General features: G+C 38.7%; 1 protein-coding gene and 1 long non-coding RNA gene across 4 annotated transcripts in view; both read right to left on the bottom strand.

Moving 5' to 3' along the window:
* Nucleotides 1–2,638, bottom strand: part of LOC309663390 — an 87,929-nt gene extending 85,291 nt beyond the window's left edge. Inside the window, exons 1-2 of one of the 2 annotated variants that reach the window (XR_014265232.1) lie at nucleotides 2,471–2,638; nucleotides 2,187–2,213 (exon numbers count right to left, since the gene is read on the bottom strand). This is a non-coding gene — a long non-coding RNA (uncharacterized lncRNA). The remainder of the gene's footprint in view (nucleotides 1–2,186; nucleotides 2,214–2,470) is intronic. The other variant, XR_014265231.1, reaches the window with a different exon arrangement.
* A 4-nt stretch (nucleotides 2,639–2,642) lies between these two features.
* Nucleotides 2,643–12,663, bottom strand: part of FTCDNL1 (formiminotransferase cyclodeaminase N-terminal like) — a 191,532-nt gene continuing 181,511 nt past the window's right edge. Inside the window, exon 7 of one of the 2 annotated variants that reach the window (XR_014265186.1) lies at nucleotides 2,643–3,621. The gene's annotated coding sequence lies outside the window, so the exon portion shown is untranslated. Of the gene's footprint in view, nucleotides 3,622–11,159; nucleotides 11,215–12,663 lie in introns of those variants that run through there. The other variant, XR_014265187.1, reaches the window with a different exon arrangement.

A 12,663-nucleotide genomic window follows, 5' to 3' on the forward strand; every position in this document is an offset into this window, starting at 1 on the left:
GATATCTGTGTAATCTGGGTAGAGATAACAGTGTTTTATGCAAGGTTTAGAGAATTTTATAATAAAATAGAATTCTGGGGAGACTTTGTTAAGAGAAAGCCATGTTATAAACCCATACCAAAATAGCTCTAGAGTCGAAAGAATAAGGTTTTGCCTGGTTTTGAGGCTGTTATAGTAGTTTTCCTGGCCAAGTACCACAACTCAAAATTAAAATTTCAAATGGTGACTAGACAACACATAATGTTTCCACCGGAAAGCGTAACCCTTACATGGATTTATACACTGGGAGAGTACTATATTTCCTACTGGTTTCCTTTTTGAGCTAACAATCTTACCCCAAATCTGATTAACAGTTTGCATAAAGATAAGGGGTAGATGTTTGCCATGGAGAGAACTTTCTGTTTTTGACTCCAAGGCAGAGATTCTCCTAATATTTTATTTTGGAGCACGGAATACTGAAGTCCAAATTCCTCTAAATGAAGTGGCAACAAATTTAGCAGGTATCAACAATGAAAAACAATTTTTTAAAATTTATTAGTTCTAGCTTTCCACTAAGTTCATTATCCTGCAGTCACTTGCTGTTCTCTGGGTTATCACCCTGACAGTTTGTCACACCTCCAGAGGGCATAATAGGATACAAAAATCAGTTCTGACTGGGGTCAACAGCAGAAATCAAGGGAGTTCTAATCAAAATGACGAGGAAGGTGAGAAAACATGTTCAGGCAAGCTAACAGCGTCTGCCTCTCTGGCTTTTTGCATTAGTAAGGCATCTAGAAGAGAAGAGAGTGGCCATGGGCTGATGGAGACCTTTGAAATTAGCTTTTTTACACCAACCATTTGTTTCCCAAGCTCACACACTTTGTATTTATTTATTTACTTACTTATTTATTTTTACTTGATCACTTGATCTCCAAGGTATGACCTGGTATCAGGCAAAGGGCCCAGTCAAATATGCATAATCACCACCCAGAACAGACTGGGACACACAGGCAGAGAGTCAGTAGACATGTAGCCCCTTTTCTCAGCATCCCATGAAGAGGGGTGGTGGGACTGCATACAGCCAGATACACCATGGATGTGCTGGACGAGTGAGACCCAGCCCCTTTTCTGTTCTTTTCCTGCGGTTCTCATGAAAGCAGCTTGTGATAAAGAGGGGCAAGGCAGGAGGGCAAAACAACCTAAATTTTGTTACCAGGGGCTCAGGGGAAGTACATACCAGTGCTGGGTATAGCAGCTTCCTGGCACCAATATCCCTTGGAAACTTTATAGCAAGTTGAGACCAGTCACTGACTCTCCTGCTGAGGCGATAGATAGTAACTGATCCCAGCTGACTCCTGCCAGGCAATCTAGAGAGATTCTATGGACAAGCCTTTTTGTCTCTCCACAATTGGCAAGCTGTTGAGATCCATTTAGGAAAGCACCTACTACTTGCCCAGGGAGTGTGATAAGGAAATCAGGAAAGACACAGCATCTGTACTTAATCCATGGCAAAAACAAAAACAAACAAAAAACAAACTTAAGGGCCAACCTTCTAAGAGTTCACGGCCTAGCAAATAATGTCTGAAGACAAATAATGACCACACAGCATGGAAAACGATCTTGTAGAGGTTATGAGCAGCAGCAATGTCACAAATGAGGTAGTGATCAACTCTGGTGGCAGGAGGAAGGGCTCTTGGGAAACTTCCCCAGGAGTATATGCTCATGAAGGCGGCAGTCTGTGGTTACAGGTTGAGGGAAGGGCATTCCAGGCAGAGGGAAACACAATGCAATTATGCAGGAACCCTAATTATAACCAAGCCGAAGAAAGTTTGAAAGAAATAGACACCCCCTTGCTGCCCCATTTTACATATTCTGGAAGAGTCAAATCATAAGAAGCTAAAGTCTAACAAGTGTATAGCAGTTTCCCCAAATTCCACAAACAACTAAGCAATGCCAGGTCCATTTCAAAAGTGAAAATTCCGTTAGAACCCTCTGAAGTCAGAAGCTGCCCTTCAGATGTCTGCTGTCCCCATCTCCTAGCTGGTCAATGTCCTTTTCCAGTTGGTCACTGAGTTGGGGCAATATTAGCTAAACTGCCCTGGCTAGTTGGCTTTTCTGTGTCTTTTGGCCAGGAGTTATTTCTGTCCCACAAAGAGTACCCAACAAACCAAGCACCTTACATATATTAAAAGGAATGTAGAACTCACTTCTGGTCAGGCCAAAGAACACAGCTCCTGTAACAAAACACAAAGCTCTGAAAATAAGAGATTCCTTCTTTTTAAGATTTATTGTATTTGTTTATAATTGTTCCTGCTTCAGAATCTCAGGGGCTTAACACTGGTGGGGTCACAGTGTCCTCTCCCAGATCCACACCCTCCAATGTTCTAGTTCACAGGAAAGGGGACATACTATCTTCTTTAAAGGCTTACATGGCTTTGCCCTAAAAAATTACATTCTGTCTGTATCAGGGATGCCAGGGCATGTTAATCACCTGCTAATCGACTTCCATTGTCACTTGGTAGCCCCTTTCCCTCTCTGTCTCCCTTTCTCCCCAGGCAGGCAGTGAACAAAGTGACATTCTTGGTAGCTCTGAAAGGCTTCGAGTTCTTTTTTTTTGTCTGCATTGGGTCTTCATTGCTGCGCGTGGGCTTTCTCTAGTTGCGGCTCATAGGCTTCTCATGGTGGCTTCTCTTGTTGCGGAGCACGGGCTCTAGGCACACGGGCTTCAGCAGTTGTGGCACACGGGCTTAGTTGCTCCACGGCATGTGGGAACTCCTGGGACCAGGGATTGAACCCATGTCCCCTGAATTGGCAGGCAGATTCTTAATCACTGCACCACCAGGGAAGTCCCAGCTTCAAGTTCTGAACTTCTATATTTGTAACTCTCAAGCTGGCGTGACAGGGCCCTTGCTTTAGCTATTCAGGGATAAATACGAGAAATGGGAATAAAATTTAGAAGCACATAAATTTATTACATGCAAATCTTAGCATGTTTTGAAAAGCATGATGCACTTAAATGGGTGAATCTGGCTGAGATGATAATTTAGCTAGAGGGTATATTTGTTACCCACTGTGTAGAGCAAATCCCCCCAAAACTTACTGGTGTAAAATAATAATAACCACCTATTATCTTTCGTGCTTCTGTGACTGAGGAATTTGGGAGTGGCTCAGTTGGGCACCTTTGGGTCTCATAAGGTGACAGGGAAATGGTGTCAGGGACTGGAGTGATTTTGAAGGCTTTTTCATTCATATGCCTGGTACCCCAGCTGGGAAGACTCAAACAGCTGGCGGCTACAGCAAATGGGGCTCCTCTAAGTGGTCTTTCTTCCTGTTCTCTGCATCATGGCAGCTTTAGGGTATCTGGACTTCTAACATGGCAGCTCAGGCCCCCAAAGGTGCATCTTCCAAGATACAGAGTCAGGCAGAAGCTGTATCATTTCTCCCAACCTAGCCACAGAAGTATCATAGGATTGATTCCTCCTCATCCTATTTGGTAGACTAGAGTCATTAATTAATGACTTGGCTGGCCCAAGTTTAAGGAAAGGGCAATTAGTCTCCACCTTTTTACTGTAGAAGTGTCCAAGAATTTGCAGATCTGTTTTAAAACAATCACAAAGGAAGTCAGGAAGAGAGGAGTGTCAACTGAAAATAAAAGATAAATAGCAAGGTATAAAAGCAAATCATCATAATTTCCATGGACATTTCTTTAAAATTTGTCATGAATCAAATTCAGACCTCTAAAAACTTCTCAATATTATTTTTACCTTTTATCTAGTTTCTAATTTTTTGTTCCATAATTCTGTTTTTCCTTAACGACATCATTTTTCTTTTTAATTTATTTTTTCAAATTTTGTTTTGCATCTACTGTATGCTAAGCATGTGTTAAACAATACAGAAGCAAACTGATATAGTCTATGCTTTCAAGGAGTTCACAGTCAAAATTACAATTCCCTGCGATGACTGCACCATTAGAAGCATAAACAAGGCATAGAGATGAAATAGATACGGGAAAGAAAAATACCTTGATAAAATCATACTATATATTTTCATTCTACTTCACAGGCTTGCAAAATGAGACTTTCAATTGCACCTGTTTTAAATGTGCCATAAGCTATATTGTTAATACTAATTTGGAAAGTATTCCCTAAGGTAGTTCTTTAGTGTTAAAGTCAGACAAAGATTTCCTGGGGTTAAAACACAAAGACCTGAGCATAGGATCCTCACCTAGGGATAAATTATTGAGATGTGATTTGGTCCACCCCCCATGCATCCATGTAAATCTCAGCCCAACCCAAATCTATGGCAATCTATCCTACTGTTTTCAAGATAGTGCTAATAGGAACAGCTCTTACGTTGCATATGGTGAAAGATATTACTACACTGCAGGAGGTCCTGATGTACCATCAGGTATGAAAAGTCTAAGAGGAAGCATGTGCAGAAAGAGGAAGGCAGAGGACAGCACTTTGGGAAGGCTGCATCCAGAGGCTGGAAGAAGGAAGAAAGTCCCTGAAGAGACAAAAGACTGGTGATGAAAGAGTCAGGAAAGTAGAGAGGAAAACAGAATCAGGACAGTACAATGTCATGACAGCCCAAAAGGGGAGATTTTCATACGGAGAGGGGAGACACCCCTGTGAATGAACCACATAGGTCAAGAAGCATGAAGGCTGGGATTGGTGCTGCCCAAGTACAGGGCAGTACCAGGAGGTCACTGGTGATCTTCACATCCCAGATTCAGTCAAGTGGTGGACAAGCAGCTCAGATTGCCCGGATTACCCAGCACGTGGTCCCTGGCCAAGTGGCCCTATGGCACTACCGGGATTGCATCCAACTCCTCAGCGCAGTTCAACAACTATGCATTTGAACATCTACTGTGCTTCTGGCAACCTTAAATGGCTCCACACTCCCCACCAAAGAGATTTAACTCCTTAGCCCAGTGTTCATTGCTTCAAATATTATTTAACCTGGTTCACCAACTACTAGGCTCTCATATGCACACATTGATTATGCTAGAAAAATCTCATGCCTAAATTTTTATTTCTTTCTTGCCACCAGGCAAGAAGTCCAAAGAGGCTAATTCAAAGATTCACTCTTGGTAAGGAGGTGTTTTAGGAACAGAGACTGTTTAGATAAAAATTTTATGCAGAATTCAGGAAAAAATCATCTGGTTAAAGAACATCAGATGAGAGGGTGAGGAGTTGATTTCCCAGAAGAGCTCTTCATTGCCTTCAAGTTCATCAGAAAATTGCTTAATCACTTATCAGGAATGCTCATTTCTTTCCAGAAGAAAGTTGGTTGTGAACTGTCTCACATACAAAAACCGTTTTATTTCAGACCGAGCTTGGGACAATTTTCCCTCCTATCTATTTACCCTTCCTTATGAACATTTCATGCTTTCTCAACACGTGCCTGTGTGACCACCTCACCCCCCAACCCTGCCACATCTTGTTGCTTCAGGCCAAGATCGAATGTTCTTTCCTCCTAATAATGTCTTCTTTCCATCCTAAACTCCAGTTCTTTTATTGTACCTCTCTTACTTTTTACTGTTGTTTGTATTCATATCTCCTATTTTAACTATAAGAAATTGTATCTTTTCCTCTGCATATACTCATTAATATTCAATGAAGGTGGAATAATAAGTGTATATAACTAAATTCATAGTGTATGCAATCTTCAATATACTGTACTTCAAGGAAATATTTCCCGGTCTCGATTAACTATTGCGCTAGATTAGATTCAGTGGTGGATAATTGAAAACCCCAAACAACAGTGCTTTAAACAAGATACAAGTTAATTTCTCCCTCTATAATGGCAATCTGGAGGTCAGCAGTCCAGAGCTGGCATAGTGAGTCCATGGTCCTTCTGTCTTTGGCTCCATCCTCCTCTGTGTGTGGCTTCTTCCTCATGGTTCAAGATGGATGCTTGACTTTAGCCACCACATCCTTATTGCTGCCAGCAGGAAGGGGAGAATGGCATGCCTCTTCTTTGTAAGGACACATCTCAGAAGTTGCACACAAAATTGTCAGAATGGTTAATGCACTGATAAGCCAAAGCACATCTGATTACATCCCATGAGTTATGACTTAGTTACAAATAGCACTGGTAGTAAGGGAAACAGGAACGTACACAATTTAAAAGCCATAGGTTCCGCTACTAAGGAAGAAGAAAGAACAAATATTGAGGGAGATCTAGAAGTCTCTCCTTCTATAGCCTATTCTAATGTTTACCAAACCTCACTGGTCCTATTTTAATTTAAGTTATTTTTCCATACTCTAGCATATTTATTTCTCTTGTGTTCTCAGTAAATACTAAGGGACTCCATTTTTTAATAATAATAACCTTAAATTTGCCTTTTATTTATTTTATTTTATTTTATTTATTTATTTTCTTTTTGGCTGCGCCACGTAGCATGCGTGATCTTAGTTCCCCCACCAGGGATCAAACCCGTGCCCCCTGCAGTGGAAGCACAGAGTCTTAACCACTGGACTGCCAGGGAATTCCTGAGACTCCATTTTTTAATGTAGAAAAATATAAGTTCCAAGCTCTGGGAGAATAGGTATTATATTATATAAATGTGTATTATATGTATGTATGTATATATATAATAAAAAAGTTGGGGACCACTTTTATATAAAACACCATGTTTCCCAACTTTTTTGATCATGCACTGCAATCAAAAAATTTTAGGGACTTCCCTGGTGGTGCAGTGGTTAAGAATCTGCCTGCCAATGCAGGGGACACGGGTTCAAGCCTTAGTCCGGGAAGATCCCACATGCTGTGGAGCAACTAAGCCCGTGAGCCACAACTGCTGAGCCCATGTGCCACAACTACTAAAGCCCTCGTGCCTAGAGCCTGTGCCCTGCAACAAGAGAAGCCACCGCAATGAGAAGCCTGCACACCACAGGAAGAGTAGCCCCTGCTCGCCACAACTAGAGAAAGCCTGTGAGAAGCAACAAAGACCCAACGCAGCCAAAAATAAATAAATAAATAAAAATTTAAGAAAAAAAAGTTTTAACCCCTGTGATATATTTACATGTACCTATTAATATATTTTTATAAATGTATTACTATATTATATATATTATAAAAATCCATAAAAATAAAAATTGAAGAGATAAAAAGTGAATATAAATTAAAGTTCTAATATTTTCTTCCTTCACCGCAATGGACTTTCTGAGGCAAACACTCATCTAACAGATGTTAAATATCTTAACTTATGCTCTTTAGCTATCACACACATCATCATTTCAATTGAGAATTCAACCAAAACCTAAAAGAGAAGGCTAGGACAAAATGCTAACAATATAAGTTGTTATATTGTTATGTCCCACATGGAAAAGAAATAACAATTGCTGAAACTCCCACATTTTGGGTCTGACAAACAAATTAAGCGTCTGGACAAAATGTCTGCATTGAAAAACCCATTCGGGCTTTTTCACAACATAGTTGAATTTGTTAAAGAGTTCAATGTCTTCTTGTTTATAAAGTTTTAATTTTACTACTATTGGGTTACTCAGATGGAATAAACAAGGAACACTGCTGTTCTGCTCATTGTGGTCATGAATTACAGGGCCCTGGAGAAGCATGTTGAGGTACTTTGGAGTCTTGATTTCAATGCGCTTTGTGTGTACTATGTATGCTCTTATACACTGTGTATGTAGACCTTAAAGCTTTTCAAATGAAGCTATAGCTGAAGTTGCCGGACCAGTCATGTTGCATTTCCCTAAGGGCAAAACCCAAAATTGACAGCTCTCACTTTGTGCTACAGAATAAAACTGAGCAATCAGGACCTAGCAAACCCCTGCTACAAAACTACGCACCGATATCAATTACTGAGCCTAATTATCTTGACAAAGTATACTATTCATTTAAATCTTTCATTTTCTGGAACCATAAAAGCAGTAGGGACTGCAGGAGAAAGTGATCATGCCATCTTGGAATTGCTAATATCTAAGATGTAGATTTTTGATCAGTCAGGCATGTACCCAATGCTTTAGGAATTAAAAAAAGTTTGTAAAGCAGCTTAGAGAAAGTTCAAATATGGTTTTGTAAAGAGAGACTTGGAAAGAGAACATGGCATAAGAGAGATGGGGGTCTAAAATGAAATTCTGACCACATTATGATGAATAAATGTGGAGATAAAGACGTCAGTAAGGCTGCCCAGAAACCCTCTGATGAGTTTAGATTTTGAAAGAATACATATATAAATGCAAGGAAGGTCATGTAACCAAGGACACAAATTGTGAAATGTATAAGAAAATTGTCAGAATCGTTAATGTGCTGATAAGCCAAAGCTTACAAAAGTGACAAAGGCAATAAAACCTATCATTTCAACTCTGTTCAGATCACAGATGTGAACAAGAAAGTAAAATGTACAATACTGGAAATGACGGTATAATGTTAGTAGATGAGAGAAGTATTTCAATGAAGGAAAATTATCTTCAAAACTTAGGAAATCCAGCATGGATTAAAAGGGTACACAAATTTCCAAAAAGAATGGTCTGCTTAAATGAATCTTACATTCCATCTCCAGAGGACTTGCACCCCAGGATTCTAAGGGAATTGTAGGCATGATTGTGGGGTGACTTGGGGTCATCATTGAATCAAGGAGACCCTGAGGTATGTCAGGAGACTGAAATAACTAAGCCTTTGGATTTTCAGAAGGGGGACAATATGGGGTTTGGGAGCAGATTCTAGAAACAGTAAATAAGTAGACATACTGTTGCTATCTTGCAAAATTCCAGAAAGGACTATTAAATGGGTAGTCTGTTGCCCTTACAAAACAAAATGCTGATCTGATGAGTAAGATCTAGTGTTTACTCATAATGAGAATCCACTCCAAGTGGGTTTCATTCTCTTTTTAGTAAGGTAAATAGACAAGCAGGTAATAGGCACATAACGTCAACATGGCAGAGAGGAACTCCTATAAGAGAGCCTCTTTAAATACCAACGTGAGAAGCAACCTTTAAAGGTATGCCACAGCGGACTTTTTTCTATTAAAAACATTTCTTTTCTAAATATATAAGCAATTTTTTAAAGCATGTGGACACACAGTATATCTTTGACTTCAAGATGCAATTCATTGTGAGATAATGCATCAATTTAAAAACAACTTTGGGGCTGAGAAAGGAATTGTATTAAATGTATAATTCACCCTAATAAGAAGCACTAAAATATGAAAAATGTACCTTAGAACTGAGGAAATACACACACACACAATTTACAGGATTGAAATCATACATTTTACTTACTTGGCATTTGATTATAATCTTTCACTCCGTGACATGAAAAACTCTACAAACATAGTGAACTGGTCACACATTATAATTTATTTAATTATTACTCTATTATTCTGAAATTTTAAATTATTTTTTAATAAAAAATTTTGCAATTTACTATGAAGAAATTTATCTGCGTTTTTATTTCCTTAGAGTACACTTCTAGAAGTGGAATAATTGAGTAAAAAGATGTTTTAAAGATTCTTGATACATAGTACTGAACTTATACTCAGAAGGCTTGCACCAATTTGCATTACCACCAGCAGTGGTTTGAGAAAAAGCCCATTTTACCCTCATTCAAAATGATATTTCCTTTTCAAATTCTTTGTTGATTTGGTAGGCCAAAACAAGCAAGCAAATAAACAAATCTCAAATTTTCTTTTTGTTTGGTTTGAATTTCATTGACTACAGTGACATTAAATGTTCTTCCATATAAATATTACTGTTTGTGTTTCTTTGGTGAATTCTGTTCTTGCCTTTTATACATTTTTCTAATGGAAATTTATTACTTTCCTTGACAATTATTATGTGGTCTTTATATGTCAAAGATAGTAACCATTTTCTGCTCTGTTGTGATGTTTTATGTTTTTTATTAAACTTTTGCATCACTTTGTTTTAAATCTACTTATTCTTTTATTCGTCTTTTTTTAAAAGTTCTTATCTTTTTTTAAAGCTTATCCTAAGGAATGTATGCTTTTTCACTGGAACATTTACAAAATTTACTTCAATTGTCGTATCTGATATTTGACCTTTCCTCTAGTGTTTTGTTTATTCCTTTTGTTTTGGGGTAATGTTTTGCTGTTTATTTTGTGTGTGCCTGGTTTTGCTCTATGATTGGTGTTTTGATTCCTTTTATCTTCCATAGTGATTTGGAACATGGACATCCTATTTTTTTAATTTTACTTGTGGTTGCTGCTAAGTTTTTCAAATCATATGTGAACCTATATTTCACAAAATATCAAATTCATGAATGAAACAAAACTGATTCTCATTATGTGATATTAGGAATTTGGCATGTTTTTACTCTCCCTAGCCTTTCCCCCATACACTGCTGGCCTTTACTGATAACAATCTGGGATTTATATCTCAATCATTACTACTAAATTATTAGCATTTCATTTTATAACTTTAAAATAATTTTTAATATTTCCTTTCAAAAGAATTATTTTATTTTTGCATTCAATTTTGTATGAATGTAACAGTAGTTATCTTTATTTAAATGTATGTTTATTTGGTTTCATTGCTTTCACTCACCAGCAGTTATTTTATATTAGAACTTTAATATTTCTGGGTCCTTGATATTTTATGTGATTCTCAGACAGCTAGATTTTGAAAGGCCAGAACTATAGGTGGGCCAGATAAAAGTTAACAATAAAGATGGAAAAGTAAGGATGGAGAAGTCCTTGTTTGGTAATAATTGTAAAGAAAAAGACCACGAGATTTGAGTTGCTATAATCTCAATATGGGCAAATCATGCAATGTGATGGTTTAAAAAGCTAATGAAAATATGATTGTCATGCTAATAAGCATGAGTCATAGGACAAAATGGGAGTGATTCCACTTTACTAGGTACTAGGCAGACAGTCTGGCAGGAATACTCAGTTCAGTTCTGAGCCATCTTAACATTGAAAATCTAGGAAGCATCCAGAGGGGCAGCTAAGAGAGAGAAGAGTCTGAAAAATCATGTCATATAAAGATTGATTGAGGGAACTGGAGCTTTAACCAGGAAAAATGAGGTTTAGGAGCTATGTGGTATTCATGTGCTTCTATGAGAGATAATGAAGACCCAGTGCTCCCGGAGGCAGATGCAGGTGAAGTTTCTAAGGAGAAGATGTTGACACAATAGGAAGAAATTCCTAAAAGTCAGAGCTGTCCAAAATTGGCATGTGCTGCCTCAGACATTACCGTGCTTCCCATCCCCTCAGAGAGTGGATGACATCTGTTGAAGATGGTACAGGACCTAAATGATATTGGCAAAGAAATGGTTAATTAGAAACATACTTGGGTTGAATACATTCCGGTGTGATTTCCCAGTTTTTTCCTCCTTGCTACACAACCTGCCCCCTTCTCCACTCCCAATACCTCTGCCAAAGAGAACTCCGCTTTCACCTACTCATTCTCTCCCCTCCTTCATCTTTAAGGAGAGTTCTGCTTTTGAGCAGCAAGTCCCTGGGCTTATACAGAGATATGAGGTCTGGAGAAGTGGAAGGAAAGTGAGAAACACTCTTGCTTGCTAGCTCAGTTTCTAGAATCACTTGGTTGATGAAAATATAGGAAAAGTGTGATTAATATTTTTAAAAGGGTTGTTTCATACTCTAGAAAATTAGAGAGGTGGAATGCTGTGGGAAAAGAGAAAAAAGTCAAGCTTTCTCTCTGAATGTTTGCAGGGTCTGGAGTGTGAGAAGCTCTGGATATCTGCATGCTATGGGGAAGCAGGAGAGAAGAGAAAAGGGGATATGGACAAGTTCAGAAGTTGACACAGATACTGTCCTGAAATAAAGAAGTCTGTTCTCTAGCTTGGACAAGAGTCTCATGGAACAAACAAAAGGTGAGGAGAAGCTAGAAGTTTCTAGATCCCATTTACATGGGAAAAGTCACAAGACTCCTAGTGATGAGGAACCAGAATTTTAAATCAGATCCCTTTTCCCACTTTAAAAATTATACAAATGTTTATATATACTGGCACTAGACTTACTCACGTGGTAAAATGTGTAGGGTTGTCAGTCCACAGTGTAGATTCACTCATTCTCTAGTAATCTTTCTTTGCTTTAAGTCTAACCATGAACTCCTCGTGTGTGTGTGTGTGTGTGTGTATTTCTTCCCTACTACAAGCAAAATTTTGTTGCTCAAAGAGGGCAAAAAGGGGAAAGCAACAACCCTCTCAAATGCTGTTGTTGGGCATTGTGATGGTTAATTTTATATGTCAACGTATATGGCTGGGACATTGTGCCCAGATATATGGTCAAACATCATTCTGAACGTTTCTGTGAGGGCATTTTTGATGATATTAAAATTTAAATTGGTGGGCTCTGAGTAAAGCAGATTGCCGTCCATAATGTGGGTGGGCTTCTCCCAATCAGTTGAAGGCCTGACTAGAACAATAGACTGAGCTCTCCCAAGCAAGAGGGAATTCTGTCAGTTGACAGCCTTCAGACTTGAACTGCTACATAAGCTCTTCCTTGGTCTCCAGCTGGGCCACGCTGCCAATTTTGGATTTGTCAGCCTCCATAATCACATGAGCCAATTTAAAATAAATCTCTTTTCATATAGATACACATTCTATTGGTTCTGTTTCTCTGGAGGACCTTGACTAATGCAGGTGTGCTACACATGGTGGGTATAAAAAGACACTCTGAATTTGAAAGGAGATCAGACTACATGAACCTGAGACTCTGGTCCCATTCTAAGA

Source organism: Balaenoptera physalus (assembly GCF_965194825.1).
Source record: "Balaenoptera physalus genome assembly, chromosome: 6".
Classification (NCBI taxonomy): Eukaryota; Metazoa; Chordata; class Mammalia; order Artiodactyla; family Balaenopteridae; genus Balaenoptera; species Balaenoptera physalus.